At 42.3% G+C, this 20768-nt stretch overlaps 2 protein-coding genes across 8 annotated transcripts in view; one reads left to right on the forward strand and one right to left on the reverse strand.

The window, feature by feature from the left end:
• The window catches only part of TRERF1 (transcriptional regulating factor 1), a 117483-nt gene extending 114352 nt beyond the window's left edge, over positions 1-3131 (reverse strand). For 3 of the 7 annotated variants that reach the window (XM_053310930.1, XM_053310874.1, XM_053310887.1), the window contains exon 1: positions 2905-3128. The gene's annotated coding sequence lies outside the window, so the exon portion shown is untranslated. Of the gene's footprint in view, positions 1-2559; positions 2715-2904 lie in introns of those variants that run through there. The other 4 variants (XM_053310918.1, XM_053310912.1, XM_053310927.1 and 1 more) reach the window with 4 other exon arrangements.
• A 1124-nt stretch (positions 3132-4255) lies between these two features.
• Positions 4256-20768, forward strand: part of UBR2 (ubiquitin protein ligase E3 component n-recognin 2) — a 124567-nt gene continuing 108054 nt past the window's right edge. The window contains exon 1 of the mRNA XM_053310956.1: positions 4256-4447. The gene's annotated coding sequence lies outside the window, so the exon portion shown is untranslated. The remainder of the gene's footprint in view (positions 4448-20768) is intronic.

Below are 20768 nucleotides of genomic sequence, written 5' to 3' on the forward strand. Positions count from 1 at the left end.
TCTCACTCTCACACAAACTGGCTTTGCACACCCCCACCCCCGGAAAAAGGGCACCTCTGCGGATGCCCTTGCAGAGAAGTGCTACAGAACCAAACTTATATACAAGCTTTTTCTCCTAATCCCAGATCTATGACGTTGGGCTGTGACTACAAAGTGAACGTCCTGCACTTCTGAGCACTCTGTACATTCTCAGGGGCACTTATTCCTAGCGTGTTCAAAGTAAGTACATGATCTCTGTAACCCTTAGAATAACCCTGTATTATTTACAAACATTATAATAAATATTATCTCCATTTTGTAGATGAGAACTTTGGTTGAGAGAGGAAAATATGCTCATCTGGTTATGCAGCAAGTTCATGGAGGAGATCAAATTTGAACTAGGGATTTCTTGGTTCATAATTTGCACTCTTTGTCTCTATTCGCCTCTTGTCCTTATTCACACATTTGAACTAAGAGTACTGTCACCAAGCCCTGTTAACACTGGGCACTTTTAAAAACACACACACACTCTGGAAGCAGACAAAATATGCTCATCTTTTAGCTTCAAAATAGCAGGGTGCATGTCTCAGCCAAATATTCCAAAATTATTCTATAAACTGAGTAGAAGGCCAGTGTCTACACATCACATCTGCCACAAAAGACATCACACAAAATATTTCTGTGAGACATTTATCCCTATGTTGCAAGATCCCCAACCCCAGGTTCCGACTGGCCCACAGGGCATATTCCCGGTGCGCCCCACCCACAGGCCTCCCCTGCGCCCCATCGCACTCGGCAGCAGTGGATACTCCCACCCTTAATTATCCATTGCGCTCAAAACCCAGCGCCCACCCCACATACATTCCACCAACTTCTCAGTGCCCCAAGTCCGGCCCTGCCCCCTTTACCATTCCTGTTAGTGCAGAGAAATTGACCCGTCCAGAGGATGTGCTGTAGGACACACATCCTCACCATACATGAAAGCACATGCACCAACTCTGAGTCTATTCAAAACCTAATACATACAGGCATCTTCAGGTCACTTCCCAAATATATACTCAACATTTATAAAACACCATGGATTGTACAAAACAATCTACTTACAGTAGCTCAGCAACTGCTCTGTAACATAGGTCAGTTAGGGATGGAGACATCAGATGGCTAAAATTTGAACCAAAGCCTTATTCATTCTTAACTCACCCTCTTAACCCTTACGGTCCACCAAATCTCGATCCACTTTAGAGGAGGTTCTCAGATTATATCTTTTTAAAACATAGTGGGTTCACAGATGATACATGGAGCTCAAAGTCAGGTCCATGGTGCTCTGGAATTAAATTTCAGTGCCTGATGGTCAAAAGCTCACAATATTAGTTAAAAAACTGACATTCAGATTGACTCTGAAGATACCAGTATTTTAACTACGGCTGTTAACTGGTCATTAAAATCTTAGTTGATTAATCATATACATTTTAATTCATCAAGGATATCAAATAATTCCATACATCTGCTTACAACAAAAAAGAATCTTAAGGAGGGGGGGAGCGTACTTTGATTTTGATTATGCATCCAGGCACCATTTTAGAAATATTCTCTCCTATATGAAAGGAATGCCTCTTCTAACAGTGCCCACATTTTTATAAGTATTACAAATGTTAATTAATTTTTAAAAATCTGCTCCCCAATTAATCAGGGACAACTTATTAAGACATCAAAAGATTTTTAATTGAATCATTTAAGGGATCAGGGGAAAGTTGCAGTCCTCATTTTAAACCTCTGAACTGTTAACATCTGAACCCTCCATTGGCCAGAAATACGTGAGCAGATACAGATCCTATTCATGCAGCCTGCAAAAAGATCTTGAGTCAGACTTTCTTGCCTCTCAGATCAGAAAATACAGTCTCGGTACTAGCGTTTTACATTCTCTTTTCCAGTTGCTATTCTTTTTAAATATATATATATTTATTATAATTTCCCCTGGTTTTCAGGGACTGAAAGAGTCTGACTCATTGCTGCAAAAAGTGCATCCATCTTCCTTTAAGTGTATCTTGCTTTGCCAAATGCTAAGCAAGACGCCATGGGGAAAGCATGGGTGTGCGGACTTAGGGAGTGGCCAAGATGCAAATCTCTCGCTTTCTAATTTCCCACCGACTGCAAGCAGGTATGGCAACGTATTATCAAGTGTCAGATCCACGCAGATGGTTCCCTACCACACCGCACACAGCCTTGGAGCTGCACATACACAATCACACGCACTATATTTAAACGATCACCCCTCCCCCCGGTGGGATCGTGTGCGCGTTCTAGCTCCAAGGTGGATCGCCTCCGTTCAGTTTGAAATGAGAAGACACAGTTAGGGCCTTGCACCTTAAACAAACACCCAACAGCAGCCCTAAAACTGCCAGGCTCGGTGCTGAGCTCTTTTCCTGCTGGGATATCTTGCAGCAGGAGGCAAGAGGCAGAGAGGGCCTCGCCTAATCAGTCCTACATACCGAAAGTGAGTGAACTGCAAACTTAAAAAAAAAAAAAAAAAGTTGAGCTTGTAGCTAATGCAAGAATGGAAGTTGTTAAGCCTTTGCCTACCTGGTGCAAGTCTGCAACAAGTGCATGCAGGGTCCAAGATCAATGTGGGAGCATTTTTTCTTTCTTTTTACACCGACACAGGACAATTGCAATTCTAATTTATTACAGTGCTGCTATTTACTCGGTCCTACTTTGCTTACAGTACAGCTCATCCTGTAAACAAATATCGCTCCGCCAGGAAATATACGCACCCCCCGCCGCCGCCGCCCCTCCTCTCAGTGCCTATGCACTGTACCCTCCCCTCAGCGATTGTACAGAAGGGACGAAGGGGTGGGGGTGGAAATATAACTAACCCTCACCCTTTCCAAGCCCACGCCAGGAAAAGCTTAAGGTAGCTGGACTTACCTTGTGCATAAAATTCCTTGCATGCCTCCTAGTAAGGGGGCTGTGCCCCCCTTAATCTCTGGTGCAAAATCCCCGTGTCAGCAAAACGTTGTCAAATTATTTTCGTGCAAAAGAGGGGGAAAGAGAGAGAGCAAAAAAAAAAAAAAAGCAGAAGCAAAAAGGGGAGGAGGCTAAAAGAGAAAATCGGATCCTTCCGCCGAGATGGGTCTGGTCCTGAATTTGCAAACCAGGAAGTAAGGTGTCAGCAGCAGAGCCGGGAGCCCCTCACCAGGGTGTCCTGTCGTACAAGTGACCTGCGGCTTTCTTGGCAAGGGGTAACCACCACGTGCACTCCCCGCTTATTAGTTGCATCTCTTCATAGTGCTTTAAGGATGAGGGGTGGTTGTTGGATTGCCCCATATCCCTCTCCTTTCCAAAGACTGCAGAATCAGTACAGGTAATGAAACCCCATTGCCATGGACCTCCAAAAGCTGTCAGCGGCCCTGGGCCAGTTTGTCCTGGACATCAAGCGATTGCAAACGAATAGTTCTCGATTTGGGGGCAAGGAGGTCCCCTGGTGATAGAACAGTGGTGCTTAAGGCTCGGTGCATAACAGACTGCGTGCGTGCATACATACATAGTACGCCGTTTCCTCACGGGCCTCTTGATCCTGCTTGAATCCAGTCAGTTGGATGGGGGTGCAGGTTTGGGTAGCATTTCTGCAAAGAAGCTGAAGCATTGAGTGGAAAGGGGGATGGGCACCGGGTTGCATTTAAGCAAATCCTAAGGGAATGCAGCCCGATTCTTTGCGTGTTTACTCCAAAATGAGCCATGCATTCAGTGGGGCTTAAGTCACAGGTAAGTGTACTTGCAGCCTTAAAAGCGACATCGCTCACCCCACCCACCCCCAAAGCCTCGTATTCTTAACGGCCGAGGGGGAACGAATCGGTAGGCTGGAATTCCACGCGCACTTGCCTGGAAGTCAGCCCCATTGAACACTGAGACTTTACTTCCGAGTAAGCATATGCCTAGGATTGGGCTGTCAGGGCAGCCTGTAAGAGTTCCTGGCTTTCTGCTTGCAGTGCACCCTGCCATGCTGGAAGATGGGAGCTTAAAGACGGTGCTTGTGGGTGCTGCTGCGCGCTAGGGGTGTGGGCTGCCGAGCAGTCCTACCCGCGTTTCTCTTTCCTCCACAACGCCATGACTGCAAAACGTGGGGAGGAAGGAGGGGAGGTGGGTGGGGGACTCGACTCCTCCCGGGAGTGCCCCCAACTGGCTTTTGATTGGTGCAGCGCCCAGACGTGAACCCGCGCTCTCGCTCTTCTCTTTTCTCCCCGCCCCGCACGAGCACTTATTTGAAAAGAAACTTAACAGCATCCATTGCAGTCAGACGCCTCTCCATTTTTATTTCTTTTAAGGGGTATTTGCAAGTACAACAATACTCCCACCACCGCCGCCGCTTATGCGGAGTGCTGCATTGGATCTGAAAGTTCTCTGTGCAGCTCTTTCAATTTGCTACTGATTTTACAAGGTTGCCAGAATTCCTTTTCCTCCTGCTCACAAGGTAGGCTCCGGAGCCAGCTTCTCACAGCTGGGTGGCAACTGGCAAGCGATGCCTTGAGGTGAAGCTTTTCCCAACATGGCATCTGCATGATAGGAAAAGTTGTGATTGACTGTGGCTGCGATCCATGTGTCAGTCAGCTGTCAAAGGAACACTACTGGGTGGGAAATTGGCAACTTTTTAGTGTGTTTACATTGGCTAACTGCTGCTAGGGACACTTGCCACTCTCGCATTTTAACCTTGGATTTGGTTCCAATAGGTAAGCAGATTCATTACGTGGTATTTTACAGATTGTAAAGGATCATCAGTTATAACAGCTGTAAAGTGGAACTTTTACCTTATTTTGCATTACTTCAAATTCAATATGTTACCATTCCGTTTTCACCCTTAGCTGCCCCCCAAATTTGATGTACAGGAACTTGTAAATCTGTCTCTGGTGTTATTGATGAAAGATCCTTTCATCAATTGTTGTTTTTTGCCTTGGCATGGCTGAAGATGAAAGTGGGTGGTAACGCTTCCTGTTTATTCACCACCTCTGTTCTTCTCCTTCTGTGTGTTATCTAAATTGTGAGCTCCTCGGAGCAGGGACCTGAGTACAATGTTTGGGCCTTTTTAGTTTAGTGGTAAGAGCCTAATCGAAACTGGGCCTTTTCTAGAGTTGCTCCAGGACGCTGGAATGCGCTTCCTAATGAAATTAGAGTTTTCTTTTCTCTGAATGTTTTTAAGAAGGACCTAAAAACATAACTGTTTAATCAGGATTTTTGTTTATAGTTTTAAAGCTTTGGTTTTTGGAATTTTTTATTGTATTTTTAAATTGCTTTAATCGTGTTAATTTTTTAATGGTTTTTAGATTGTGAACCGCCCAGGGACTTTTTTGTATAGGAACATATAAGAACATAAGAACAGCCCTGCTGGATCAGGCCCAAGGCCTATCTAGTCCAACATCCTGTTGCACACAGTGGCCCACCAGATAACTCTGGGAAGCCCACAGGCAGGGCATGCCCTCTCTCCTGTTATTACTCCCCTGCAACTGGTACATAAATGTACTAAATAAATAAATAAGAGGGGGACGTGATAGAAGTGTATAAAATTATGCACAGAATGGATAGTTTTTCTCCTTCTCTCATAATATTAGAACTTGAGGTCATCTTTTGAAGCTAAATGCTGGGAGATTCAAAACAGACAAAATGAAATACTTCTTTACGCAATGTGTAACTAACCCCTATTAACTGAGTGAAGAGGCAGCTTTTTAGATGGTGATCCTCTTATGTTTAGTGGGAGGTGGGATGGGAGCAACTGGCTCTGTTCAACTTCAGCACAGCATCCCTCCAGTGGCTGTTCTTGGTGTTTACCTTCTGTTTAGAATGTGAGTCCTTTTGGGACAGGGGACCATCTTATTTATTTTCTGTGTAAACAGCTTTGAGAACTTCATGTTGAAAAGCAGTATAAAAATATTTGCAGTAGTAATAATAATATTTAAACTAGAGGATTTGCTGCTACCTCATGTGGTAAGTAAAAGGGATTAGACAAATTCACGGAGGAAAGGGCTATTAATGGCTACTAGCCTTGATAGCTGTATATTCCCCTACTACTAGCCTTGATAGCTGTATATTTCCCATCAGGATTGGAGGTGGCAAACCCCTGAACACCAGCTGCTAGGAAACACCAATGGGAGGGGTCAGTTGCCCTCTTCATTCCCCCCACTTGTGGCCTTACCAGATGCACCTGGGTGGCCACTGCATGGAGCAGGTTGCTGGACTAGATGGGCCTTTGGCCTCATCCAGCAAGGCTTTTCTTTATTAAAAGGCTGTGACCAATTTTGTTGGGGTTCAAGGGAATAACATATGCAACATCATTAGTATTTTGTGATATTTGTATCCCCTTCTTCCTCAGAATAATAGAACAGTATTTTAATTCACAACAACCTTGTGAGGTAGGCAAGGTAGAGAAAGTGTGACTCGTCAAAGTGACCTTCAAAGCAGAGGGTCACTTCATGACACTCAGAGCTGCACAACATTGGCCCTCCTGCAGATGTTGGACTATAGCTCCCATAATTTCTGATCATTGGCCACTGTAATTGAGGATAATGAGAGTTGTAATCCAGAAACAACTGGAGGGCCCAGTTGTGCAGGCCTGCATTAGACAGTGACCAAGTATATGCTGAATGTGGAGCCACTGCCAGTCCTGGCTCCTTGGTGAATGTATCTGTAGATCCATGTTTTTGCTGCATAAAGCTTTAGATGTACTGAGTGGGGATATAAACTTGGGTTTCTCACCTCTAAATCTGACACACCGAAGTCATGATACTAGTAGCACCTCTGTGTTCAGAGGTGTTATTTCTCTGAAAGCCAGTTCCTCAGAGGGAGGGGGGAAAGAGCAAGCATTTGGCTGAACATTGTTGGAAATACGATGTTGAGTTAGATGAGCTTGGGCCTGACCCAGCAGGGCTCTTCTCACGTGCTACATTTTTATCCAGTGGTTTGAAACATTTCCTAGAGCTGTGCATGACTTCATTCATTCATTCATTAATCAATCAATTAATTAATTAATATGCCACCTGACTCCAAAGGTGGAGTTCACAAAAATTAACACAATAAAGACAAAACAAAGTGTTAAAACAGCAATTTAAAACATTCAAAGATTACTAAAAGCCAGGCTAAAAAAAATTGCCTTAAGGGCTCTTTTGAAGGCTGGTAACGATGTTAAATCATGAATGTCTATAGGGGGCGCATTCCACAGCGCAAGAGCAATCCCAGAGAAGGCCTGGTCTCTGTCACCACCAGACGGGTTGGTGGCATCAGAAGACGGACCTCTCTCAATGATCTTAATGTGCCATGAGGATCATGCAGAAGAAGGCGCTCTCCCATGTAATCCAGTCCTAAGACCTAGTTGCAGATTATGTTCCACACACACCATCTGTGTACAATGTGTGCACACCTTAAATGGCACCACAGGGAAATGCTTGACTAACAAGCAGAAGGTTCGAATCCTCACTACTACTATATCGAGCAGCAGCGATATAGGAAAACGCTGAAAGGCATCATCTCATACTGCGCGGGAGGAGGCAATGGTAAACCCCTCCTGTATTCTACCAAAGAAAATCACATGGCTCTGTGGTCACCAGGAGTCAACACCGACTCGAAGGCACACTTTACCTTACTCATACATATCTGTGCACGTACAGATCTGTATGCAGGTACAGTTCATATTTTATGCTGAACACGCATACTACTACAACAAATATTTATATACCAGTTTTTAACAAAGTTCTCAAAGTGGTTTACTTGGAAAAATGAATAATAAATAAATAAATAAATAAATAAATACAATGGTTCCTTGTCCCAAAAGGGCTCATAATCTAAAAAGAAAATAAGTTAGATACCAGCAACAACCACTGGAGGAATGCTGTGCTGAGGCTGGATTAGGACAGTTGCTCTGCCCTGCTAAATACAATAATTACCAATTTAAAAGGTATGTATCATGCAATTTTAGGAGGCCTATACCCAGATTCACTTTAAAAATTAACATAGGTACAGTCATTCACACAAAAATATGTGCATAAACAGCTGTATGCATATATAACATAAAGTTTGAGTAGGGCTCTAGTTTAGATCGCTGAAATAGGCCTGACTTTTGATTATCTCTCTAGGATTCCTGGAGTTTTTCACAGATTTCAGTGAATATACCACGAGACTTTCAAATTATGTGGTTTATAGACGGGTGACCTGTAATGTACAGGTGTTACTAATGAATCATTTTGGATTCAATCAAGAAAAAGTGGGCTTTGAGGGCATCACCATCCTCAAGAAGGATGTTAATAGGTTTGAAAAGATTAACTGGTGGAATTCTCTGCCACAAAATGTGGTGAGAGCCAACAACCTGGATGACTTTAAGAGGGGTTTGGATAACTTCATGGCGGAGAGGTCTCAGCAGTTACTAGTCTGAGGGCTATAGGTCACTTCCAGCCTCAGAGGCAGGATGCCTCTGGATACCAGTTGCAGGGGAGTAACAGCAGGAGAGAGGGCATGCCTTCACTTCTTGCCTCTGGGCTCCCCAGAGTCATCTGGTGGGCCACCATGTGAAAGAGGATGCTGGTCTAGATGGGCCTTGGGCCTTATCCAGCAGGGCTGTTCTTGAGTTCTTAACAGACGAGCTATGGAAATGCTGGGGGGGGGGAGACTGTTAAGTGGCTGGAAAACTATTCAGCCTAGGACATAATTGGAGATATGTGATGCCGCAATTTTGTTGGAGTTACGCAATCCAAGTCTGCTCAGTGCCTGGATCCCCTGGGAACCTGATGTATGTTGTCTTAAACTCCCGGGTGGAAAGGCAGGAAATTAATAAAATTAAGACATAGGAGCACGTTGACAGGTTCATATATTTTTTAAAGGTTATTAGGGGGAAGAATAGTTGCTCACACTGTACATGGAGGATTGAAAAGGCAGCAATGGCTTTATATTGTAAAATGTAAAAATAATAAAATATTACAGGTGCGGATTAAGTGTGGTAATTCTTTCTTAGACATTTTCAAACCATTGAAACTCTCAGGCCTTTTACTTCATAGTACACTGACTTCAATAGGGTTTCAAGGAGATTCCTCATAAAAGTCTGCAAGATTGCAGCCCATGTTCAGAGTGCTTGAAATCTCATTTCATATCCCCACCCCACCCCAGGACCAAGTTAGACACTATGGCAACAGTTCCTGAGTTTAAACATAGAATTGCCTCAATCACTAGGGAAGGAGAGTTGGTTTAAAAAGCAAAGGAAACATGAAGTGTAGGAACCACCGTCTACCTCCTTGCAATCTCTCTCTCTAGGCAGTTTTCTTCTAGGCGAGGCTCTCATATCATGTGTGTCCTTGATTGAGAGATGGATGTTTGTCAAGTGGGGTTGCAGGAAAATAAGCCATAGGAGGGAGAGGGTACAGCTCTCCTCACCCACATGCCCCTTTTGCTTTTAAAATTGAATCCCCTGCCTTCTCTTTCACTGTTCCTGCTAAGGCATGCGCATGTGCGTGCACGCACACATCTTCTGATGTCTGCTCAGTTAATTTTAGATCCCGCTCAGGTTGAATCAGGAAGGCCCCACCCTGAATGCATATGCACATACACTGCCTTGATACTGAACAAAACTCATTCCGCACACAGATGAAAAATATTAGGTCTGGTCTAATATGGGTCTCTTTCTATGTGATGGGAAACTTCCATGTTTAAACAAGTTTGCCTTCACCTTTATATGAATGTAGGAAGCACAACTAATATTTGTGTATTACACATGTTCTGGTGGAGGGGGGAGAGAAAATGCAAATGTTAGCAGTCATAATTTTACTCTAGTATCATAGAACACTAAACACAGGGGGGCCTTTGCTCCGTGTGCCGACGTTGAGAGAGGCTAGATTGATGTGCACACGGGTCAGGGCCTTCTCTGCTGTTGCCCCCAGACTCTGGAACGAGTCTGGGGACAACAGTGTTCACATCCAGTAAACATTCGCTTTGTGACAGCTGTGGCTGTTTTTAAAAAACAACTAAAGACTTGTTTATTTACTCAGGCTTTTATTATTTATTTATTTGAAATATTTATACCCTGCCCCTCCAGTGTACTACTGCTTGGGGCGGCTTACAACAATAAAATAGACACAAGATACAATAAAAATAATAAAATTAACTAAATTAAACAAAAAAAGTTGAATTAAAAACCACAATCATTATTAGGTTCAAATTAAAGGTTATTTTAAAAGCTAAAAACTGAAAATTATAAAAAGCTAAGGAACCTACCAGATATAACCAAAAAAATGGAGCATTAAAAAGCCTCCTTAAAAAGGTGCATTTTAAGATGCTTTTTTAAAAACACTGAGGGAGTGAGCATGGCAAAGCTCTTCAGGAAGGGCATTCCAAAGCCGAGGGGGCCACAGCCCAAAAGGCCCTGTCTCTATTCCCCGCCAACTGGATCTCTGTTAGTGGCGGGATCATGAGCAGGGCCTGAGGATGATGAGCGGAGGGCCCTGGCAGATTCATATGGGCGAATGGCATCCAACACTTACCCAAGCCATGTAGAGCTGGATGTTATCTGCATATTGATGGCACCACAGCCCCACATCTACAGATGAACTCTCCAAGGGGCTTCATGTAAATGTTAAACATTTCATGTAAATGTTAAACTTTTATCTCCTAGAGGCTCCAGGTTTCTCAGCTTTCTTGCATTTGTTTCTTGGCATTTAATGGTTTTAATGTTTAATTGATTTTAAGGTTTTAAATATAATTTTTTATGGCATTTTATTGTATCTTAACTTTTGTAAACCGCCTTGAGATGCATTATGAAAAGCAGTATAAAATTTGAACAAGAAATAAATAGAAATCTTTTGCAAATAGAATGCATCCAACATTACAGAACCTTCATTTTAAAAAATTCACCGTCACCTTAATCATACTTCTGTGTGAACGTTCACAATGTAAAGGCAGTGGGGGGGGAGGTCTGTGATGATGTTTGCATTGTGGTTGAAGCTCCATGTGCAATGAGACAGCACAGAATCAAAGTAATTAATTTCTGTTGTTTATGAGGCGGCGAGATAATAGGGGTATGGGGCTGAGGAGAGAGAGAACTAGGTGAGGAGCACAGTGTGTGCATAATGGCCACATGGACCAATTCTGATGCAACTCTTTGCAGTTTTATCCCACAAGGGAAGTGGTTTCATGAACGTGGCAAGGTATTTCTGGACAGACGTATATTTCAATACACTTACTTAGAGTTTCTGAACTGTGTGTTCCTTGACACAAAAAACCACCTCCTCTGTATCTATACCACCAAGATGATGTCAGCAAATATGATAAATAAATAAATAATAATAACAAGCTTTAGTGACAATGTTGAATAATCTTGACTACCTTATAGGTCTAAGAATGGATAAAGCTAGTTCTGTGCTAGCTCCACCATGGTCACAGAGAGTATCTGTGATATGGAGATCATACACATTCATTTCTAAAGGCATATTAGTGTGGAAGCAGGGTAAACTGGAGAAGATGAATATTCTAGTATTTTATTGCCTGCGGTTTTGTCACCAGAGTGTGAGGATAAGGAAAATGAGCCAGAGGCTTCAAGGAAAAGGTAGACTTTGTAACTTTCCACTGCCATTTTCCCCTCAATTAATCATTTATTTGCCTCAAGGATCTTTCCCAATCATTTTGCACATCTAGTCCTCATACTAAAAGAAAAAGTGAAAGATATAGCCCCCAATACTTACCATCACCATAGAAAAACTGTGTTAGGCCTGTGCCCAAAAAAGAATTGAAATTTTTCTGATTTTTTTTTTAAGCTCAAGGTCAGTGGAACTATTGTCTACCTAAACTCACTGAGAGAAATTAATTCCCTGCCTTTGGAAAAACAAGAAAGGTCTTGCCTGATTACACAGTAGCAAGCCACTTTTCTCACCCTCATCACCCACCTCCAGTTCTGTAAAATGGAGATAATATTGGCCAATTATACAGGATTGAATGAACTTTTAGCACCATGATTAGAACAATATAATAGAAAATAGAGTTAGTAAATATGATTATTCTCTTCTTAAGATAAGTGAATGGATAGAAGAATTATTAAATACTAAATACTGTCACTACTGTCTCTTTGTATTATATAATTGTATACAATATACAATTGTATATTGTATAATATACAATTGTATAATATACAATTGTATAATTGTTTTGAGTATTGGTTTAAATAGAAGTTCATATTGTAAGTCAATAATGTGACAAAATTAGTGTTTTTCTTGCTCTGAATGACTTAAAGGTCAGTATGTTCTAGATATCTTGTCATTTGTGTTTGTTTGTGGCAATATGATCTGTCTTTCTGAACAACAATATTTCATTGTTCAGGTATAGGAAATTCAGAGAATTCAGCTATACAATTTGGCTTCTCAGAGCTTTGTATCATTGTATGTGTAGTTTCAGTTTGGCAAAAATAAAACCTTTTTATTTCTTTAAGGAAGTCAGTGATATTGTTTCCTAGGTGTTTCATCGAGAAAACTGATAAACTCGACTTGACCTTATAAAATACAAACAAAATATTTGTTTCTTTTCCTGAACAAAGTAAATCTAGCTAGCAAAACCTGAGAGATTATTCTGTCCCTTTGTAATGACTGTTTGTGTATTAGCTAGTTTACTGTTGTTCCTTACAATCTTTGAAGGTGTGGAGATCATTTATTTCTTGACAAACTTCAAATAAACAAAATGTTCATGAGAAATCCATAGATGTGAATGTGTAGACAGTAGCAGGGTTACATTGGTTTGGCCTCGCTAGTTTCCACACGTTCAGCCAGTTTGTTTAGCACATGTATAAGTTGTCCTTCAGTACGAGACTACCAAGGCATACTTTAACAGAAGACAAATACAGTATTAAACCACTATAAAACTGCAGAAACATCAGTCACATCAAACCCATCAGAAGCCATAATACAACAATTAAAACCAACTATACAGTGTGCTGAATGCTTGAGCAAAGCTTTTCATCTGGCATCAAAAGGACATCAGTGTTTGTGCTAGGCAAGTTTCTCTGGGGAAGGACATTTCATATACAAGGTGTCACAACTGATAAAACTTTCTTCATGGTTACCACCTGGCTAACTTCAGATGATGGAAGAACAGAGAAGAGTGTCAAGTGGACTTCCATTTGATAGAATAAATAGAATAAATACCCTGGCATTACAAAGGATCAAGACGAGGCTCTGTGGGTGGTTAGCATTGCTTTCCAAGGTCAAAGAGCTGGCAGGACAGCCAGAAGGGGAGACAGCAATTAAGTTTCTGATTTCCCTTCCCCTGCAACGGACTGCTGGCCTGTCAATGTTACTTCTTCTGTTCCCCACCACCACTGGAATAGCTGCCCCATAATCAGTGGATACACCTCACTATCTCCAGACAGACCCAGCCATATTAAAACTAAACTTACCCAAGATTTCAAAAAGAAGCCCAATTATAATACCCACCCTCCTTTACACACCCACGAGGGATCTTGAGCCAAACAGCCTGGCCCTTACCCTCATTATCCCCCAAAGTGGCTCCCCCAAAGGGGCAACCCTGCCATAGGCAGTATTCCTATAAAGCCCAAAGCTGGGCAGATGGCCCGAGGAACTGCTGAGTCATCCAGGAGCTGGTCCCAATCCTGCACACATTCCCCACAGATGTTACACAGGGGAAGCAGGAGCAGGCAGGTAACAGCAGAAGGAGCCCACAGCACCCACCTGGTCTCTCACCCCAGGCGGCACTGGATGGGGAGTAGATGGACTCTCCCTCTCCTCTGCTGGTCTTCTAGTTGAGTATTAATTGAAGGGAGAGCAAAAACAAAAAGGAAAGAAAGAGAAAATTGGTCTGCTGAGCCCCTAATACCATTTAAAGTATCCTAGATGTCCCTATTCAATTGTCTCTATCAATCCCCAGCACATCTCTTTGGTGGCAGTTGCTAATGTCTAGTGTTTTTAGATCGGGAGCCTCTTTTGAGCAGGGAACCATTTTCTTAATCTTTTTACTAAATAAACTGATTTGAGAACTTTTTGTTGGAAAAGGATATATAAATAATAATAATTAATAGATGTGAGTAGGGGATTAGGGTCAGGGGATGTATGCCTCCACTGCACATCCAACTAATTCCATTTTACCAGTCCAGGATCTTGTATGTTTTTGAGGCTATATCCACTTGGAAGAGTCCTGGGTGGTGGTGGTGGGATTTTTAAAGATCAACATAAAAGCTCATTCTCTAATCCTAATGAATTGACTCTCCAATTATTCTTTCTGCTGCAATGAGAGTAGAGACCTAGGAGCTTAAAATATCCTCTAAGAAGCAGCTAAATTAGTGTCTGGGGTAATGTGTCTTGAGGTGCACATTTGCTGACCCCAGTTTCACACATTTATGCCACATTCTCCCATATGCCATGGGAAGGGGAAAGGAAATATACCTCTGTATCTCGCCCTGTACTGCTTAGGTAGTGAAGAAACTGTCCTGAACTGGAGTATATTGGGGATTTACACCAGAGCTCTCTAGAGCTCAGGTTCACAGGTGAGCAAAAAGCTACTCATCTAGACTCTGTGCTTAGCAGCCTCCTGCTGCTTTCAAGAGGGAGAATTTCTCAGTCTAATTTCCCAATCTGTTTCTTCCCCTGCAGCAATTCCTTATTGGCCCTAGCTTCTAACCACAATTGCTGAGCATAAATTAACATGCAAAAACAAAAAACAACACCAAAAAAACCCCTTTCTAATTGTTTTTGATACAAAAGAACATATTTAAAGTTTGCCCTGCCCTTCATTCACATATTCAAGGCAGTTGACCAAATCAGCATTGTATACTGCACCAAATAATACTTCTTTGTGTTTGGTGGTCTGATTATCATGAATGGGTTTTTCTACTCTGGGTTTACCTCAAGTGTCCCTTAATGGGAGTCAGGGATTTGACAAAGCAAGTTTAATGTTCCTCTAACTGCTCAGTGAGCAATCTCCTTGCTTTCAATAGGTTCTGCTTGTATATTTGTAAATAAAGCAGAGAACATTCATTAAAAACACTGTCTCCAGTGTTCTTTCTCGGGCGGGGCGGGGGGGGGGGGACACCAACCCTGTAGCACTGCCTCTAGAACTTGTCACTCCTTAGAAATGGGGAGTGCATAACAATATGGCATTGTTATAATACACATAAGAATCAATATGATAACAAGAATAATCCTATAGAAAATTGAAGGTTGCCAGCCTTCCCATCTGCGGCTGATTTTGTCCCTTGGACAGAGTAGGGATGGCAAATGGGCAGAGGTTTTGACTGGATTGTGCCCATTATTATTTTACACTTTATATCCCGCTCTTCCTCCAAGGAGCCCAGAGCAGTGTACTACATACATAGGTTTCTTCTCACAACAACCCTGTGAAGTAGGTTAGGTTGAGAGAGAAGTGACTGGCCCAGAGTCATCCAGCTAGTTTCATGGGTGAATGCGGATTTGAACTTGGGTCTCCCTGGTCCTAGTCCAGCACTCTAGCCACGACACCATGCTGGTGTAGTTACTTATCTGGAAGTAAGCCCCCCCCCCACTGGGGTCAGTGAGCTATGCATCCATGGAGCCATCGTGCTTAGAAATTTAACCATGGTGCCCAGACTTGGATATTGAGAGGCAGAGTTATATTTATTAAAATCTTTATTTGTCCCAGGCAACTCTGTTTCTGTTTGGAGTATGTTACTTGGAAAGAAGATAAAAAGAAGCCCATTTACTATCTCGCTCCACAATGTCTATCAGTCCAGTAATTTTGCCAAGCGTACATTGTCTGGCTCCTAAATGGTAGGGCTGGCAACTAGATTCAAAGAAAATTGGTCAAGGCCTGCTTATGCGTGTTTACCATAACTACTGTAGGGTTACCAACAGTCCCTTATTAGCAGGGGCCTCCCTTATTTTAGCCCAAAATTGTCTGTCCCTTAAGGAATGCTATTTGACTCAGGTCAAACCAGTTATTTTCATTAAAAAGGAAATAATTAATGAGTTCCAACTCCGTTCCCTTCTCCCTCCCTACCAGACTACTCTGCGGTTCTGGTGGCCTGCAGGCTTCAGGCTGCCAACCATCCCATACTGGGGACATTAACAAAAGCATTAACATTAATAGCCATCAATGGTTGGCTAACATAACAACAACAAATATTTATATACCGCTTTCCAACAAAAGTTTCCAAAGCAGTTTACATAGAGAAATAATAAATAAATAAAAAAGATGGCTCCCTGTCCCCAAAGGGCTCACAATCTAAAAAGAAACATAAGATAAACACCAGCAACAGCCACTGGAGGCACTGTGCTGGGGGTGGATAGGGCCAGTTACCCTCCCCTTGCTAAATAAAGAGAATCCCCACGTCAAAAGGTGCCTCTTTGCCTAGTTAGCAGGGGTCATAATGTGTTTCAATAGCTGTGAAACCTATTTTTACTGGCTAGCAATGCTTCTTTCTAAAAAAAACCAAAAGTACATTACACTCAGTTTGACTAACCATGGTTATAGCACTAAGCAAAGGAGAAGCAATCAAAGTTGTAACACACACCATAGTTTGAAAGTGGTAAAAACACATACGGCACTCAGGCTTCCAATTACTCCCACATACGCCCTGCCTCGTGTCCCTTATTTAGGCAGTGGAATGTTGGCTAATACATATCCTAATTGGTGTGGTGTGGTGTACCATTCAGCCCTGAAACTCACTGGCTGACTCTGAGCCAGTCACTTGTGTCTCAGCTTAACTTTCCTAACAGGGTTGTTGTGAGGAAAAGCATAACCATGCACACCACTCAAGGCTTCTCAGAGGAAGAGCAGGGTATAAATGTAGTAAACAAAAACAAATGCTTGGACGTGTCCCGCTTTGTTCAATGAAATCTACCATTCTGAGCAGCATTTAGAAGATAGCAATGCATTTCAGTGCCGTCTCAGGGCCCTTTGACAGGTGAGAGCAAAATGAGCTGCGGAAGGTAAGCAGTTAACAAGACAAAACTGCCTGTAAATCCAGTTGCTGAGAGGATTCTGTACACACTGGCACACACACAAAAAGAAACAATTTAGATTGATGTTTACATTTGTCTGCCATTATTTCTATACAGCACAGGACCTCTTGGGCATGATGCAAGTTTTAAAAGCTTTTTCCATGTATACCAGCCAGTGTGGTGTAGTGGTTAGAGTGCTGGACTAGGACCGGGGAGACCTGGGTTCAAATCCCCATTCAGCCATGATACTTGCTGGGTGACTCTGGGCCAGTCACTTATCTCTCAGCCTAACCTACTTCACAGGGTTGTTGTGAGGAGAAACTTAATTATGTAGTACACCGCTCTGGGCTCCTTTGAGGAAGAGCAGGATATAAAATGTAAAAAAATAATTTAAAAATACCTTAAGAAGGGCCATTTCTATTCAACTGTGGCTTATCAGATGGGAAAACAAACAAAAACACTATAAATCTAAAAGAGCAGAATCTGTTAGGAGGGAGCACTTTTTGCATTTTCCTCAAGAGCACCTGAAGTGTATCTCTGATGGGGGTATTTATGGTGCATTCTATTCAAAATGTACCACTACTTCAGCAAAGAATGTTGGTGGGAATTGGTTTACAATAGAAATACTGTCTTTGGGAGGGACATCTGGCTGCATCACAGCTATTGAATAACAACTATGCTGTTATTCGAAGATGCTTTGGTTCCATGCAGGAACATAACAACAGCTGCACATTGTGCTAGTTATCATCTCCAAAGACTCATGGATCCCTGTCTTTGCATGTTTACTCAGAAGGTCACTGTGTTCAGTGGGTTTACTCACATATAAGTGTGCATAATATTGCAGCCTTTGCTTTTGCAAGCAGTGTTGGATTCAGGTGTTTTGTGTGGGGTGTGGGCTGGGGGAGAATGCCTCCTTCCTCACTGCCATTGCTGCCACTCACTTGACCCACTGTATCAGCGGAAGCAGGCTAGGCTAGGCCCAAGCCAGTCCCATCTATATTTATTTATTGTCAAATTTATATACCGCCTTTCATTAAAAACAATCCCAAGGCGAAAATTGTGGAAATTACCATAGATGCCAATTAAGGGGGAAGGGGTGAGGAAAGAAAAAGTTAATTAAAATTTGTCTGCTCCGTGGGTGCACAACTCAAATGCCCCAGTGGGCTGGAACCAACTGTGATTTGGTGTGCGGGGCCCAAGGTCATTTTTTTAAAGCACATTATTACATTAAAATAAATTACAATGTTAACAAAAGCAGTTGTTAGCTACTTGTTGATCTTTTCCTCTCATCAAGGGACCCACAATTTTAACCAAGGATAGTGGCTGGAAAAGAGACCCTGTCCCTGCCCAGTCAGTGGAGCTCCTGGAGTGCATGCCAGCCCCAAACAAATGCCAAGTCCTCTCCTCTCCTTAAATTGCTGTTGCTTTCAGACTGCTAGGGTTGCCAACATTTCATTGCCAGAATGAGGGACACAAGTTTGAGGGGGCTGTCTGGGGGGAGCAGGAGGTGTATGCAGTGGTAATCAAGAGCCTGAGTATCATTGACATATATGTAATTGAATTATATGCTATTGAATAATGCCAGCATTGTTATTATTTAGAACATATTCAAGGTATACTACTTTTCAACCAAATACTTCTCAAAATAAGAAGCTGCTCACCCCGCCACCAAAATGAGGGACAAATGCTATCCCTATAGGGACCAACATTTCTTCCCTGTAATGAGGGACATCCCGCGTAATGAGGGACCAGTTGGCAACCCTACAGGCTGTAATCCTAGGCATACTTACTTGGGAGTAAGCCTTATTGGGTACACTGCAGGACATATTTCTGAGTAAACGTGCATAGGGTGTTGTTGTAAGGCAGTTTCCAGAGGAGACAGAGGACACCGCCCCCGCCCCCCGCCATTGGAGAAGAGGGAACAAGCCAAGAAGTCGTCATGGCTCTTGCTGTTGCTGAAGGATATTCCTACCTGGGGGCCAGCAAAAAAGGCCCCATGGGCTGGATCTGGCTCCAGGCTTTATGCAATGCAGGCTTGGTCTACTCTAAACTTTGCAAGACTAAGGAAAAGAAATCTATATATATCTGAGAATCAATCACTTCTCAAAAGTTGATCTGTATTACACTGATCCTAAACAGACCTATTTGTTGGGGTCTGGGGACAATGTTTAATTTTTGTTTTAAAATGTTTTTAAATTGTTAGTTGTTGTGTTATTGTTTTTAATTTGTTTTAGCTTTTCATCGTTTTATAAGTTTGTTTTAATTGTAAACCGCCCTGAGCCATTTTGGAAGGGCGGTATAAATAAATAAATAAAAATATTCATAAATAAGCCCTATTGATACACTGTGGTCACACCAAGGTTTGATTACTTTAATGCACTCTACATGGAGTTGCCCTTGAAGTGTGTCTGGAAACTTCAGTGAGAATGCGGTAGTAGAAGAGATGTGCAAATCTATTTAGGCTCGAATCAATTTGAGCTCAAAACAAAATGCCCTTAAAATAAAGGGCTTATTTCAAGCTTGAAATGAAACAGCCCAGTTTTGACTCATTTTGAGTGTTTTGAGCACCATTTTGAAGCCTGCTTTTCCAGGGAGAGCTGGTCTACTAATTGGGGTCTGTGGGTAGACCTGGCAGGCTGACACACTAAGCCTGGAGCAGAGGGCTTCCGCGGTAGGCCAGCACACCAAGCTGGAGCAGAGGGCTGGTCTACCCACTGACCCCAATTGGTAGACCAGCTCTCCCTGGAAAAACAGGGCTGTTTTTCTGGGGGTCTTAGAGGACTTCAGGCCTCAAAATGGTGCTCAAAACACTCAAAAGATTTTGAGGTTGATTTGCTGAAACAGCTGGCTTGGCCATTGTTTCGACAAATCAATTTAAGGATTTTGTGATTCATTTTGAGCTTGAAATTGAATAGCAAAATCTGTTTTGTGCACATCTCTAGTAGCTACACTGGTACTGGGATTCCAGTATAGAGAGCATGTGACTCCTATACCTAATTATCTTCATTGGCTTCTGATTCAATTCAAGGTGCTGGTCATTAAGCTGTTAATGATTTGGGATCAGAGTGCTTTAAGGACAGCTTTTTCCCATATAAAGCTGTCATATATTGAGATCTTCTAGTAGGACTCACATCTAGGTCTTGCCTGTGTTTGAGATATATTTGGCAGTGAAAGGAAACCGATATTTTCTGTGGTAGCACTCCCAGACTGGAACTCTCTTCCTCTGGAAACACCTAGTCTTATTTCTTTTTGTTGCGTGGTGGTGTGGAAACCTGTCTTTTTCAACAAGTTTCTTGTTAATTTTCCTGTTGCTGCTCTATTTCACTAGTATGTGTTATTGGTTGATGCAATATTATTGACTGTGGCTTTATTTTTTTACTGTTTTTTTCAAACTGTTAAGCTTGGATGTACAACACTTTGACTACCTGAGTAGAAAAGTGGCCTACATTTTAAAAATAGATTTAAATGTGATTTGTTCCTAATTTGGGACTAAGTTTAGTAACCCAGCCTTAAGCTGCAGTGCTGTGTGTGCTTGCTTGAGAGTAAGCCCGTAGAATTCAGCTGCTTAGGGCTGCACTGTTTGTTTTCTGAAAAGTTGAGGACCATGGAAAAAACTTATTCAGATGCCTCCCATTCCTGTCCATATAAAGGCTAGGAAAACTTTCACTCAGTGCAAGCTGAATTGTGTTGGGGTCTCAAGATACTGCACATGCATATGCAAATAATGGAGGAGGCCATAAACTTCCAACAGGTAGCACTTATGTAAAACTATGTGTATATGTGTGTGTGTGTGTGTGTGTGTGTGTATACACACAGAGAGAGAATGTTTGTGCTGTGCTGCTCCCTACAGGA

The sequence above is a fragment of the Hemicordylus capensis genome, chromosome 1 (assembly GCF_027244095.1).
Source record: "Hemicordylus capensis ecotype Gifberg chromosome 1, rHemCap1.1.pri, whole genome shotgun sequence".
NCBI classification, from domain to species: domain Eukaryota; kingdom Metazoa; phylum Chordata; class Lepidosauria; order Squamata; family Cordylidae; genus Hemicordylus; species Hemicordylus capensis.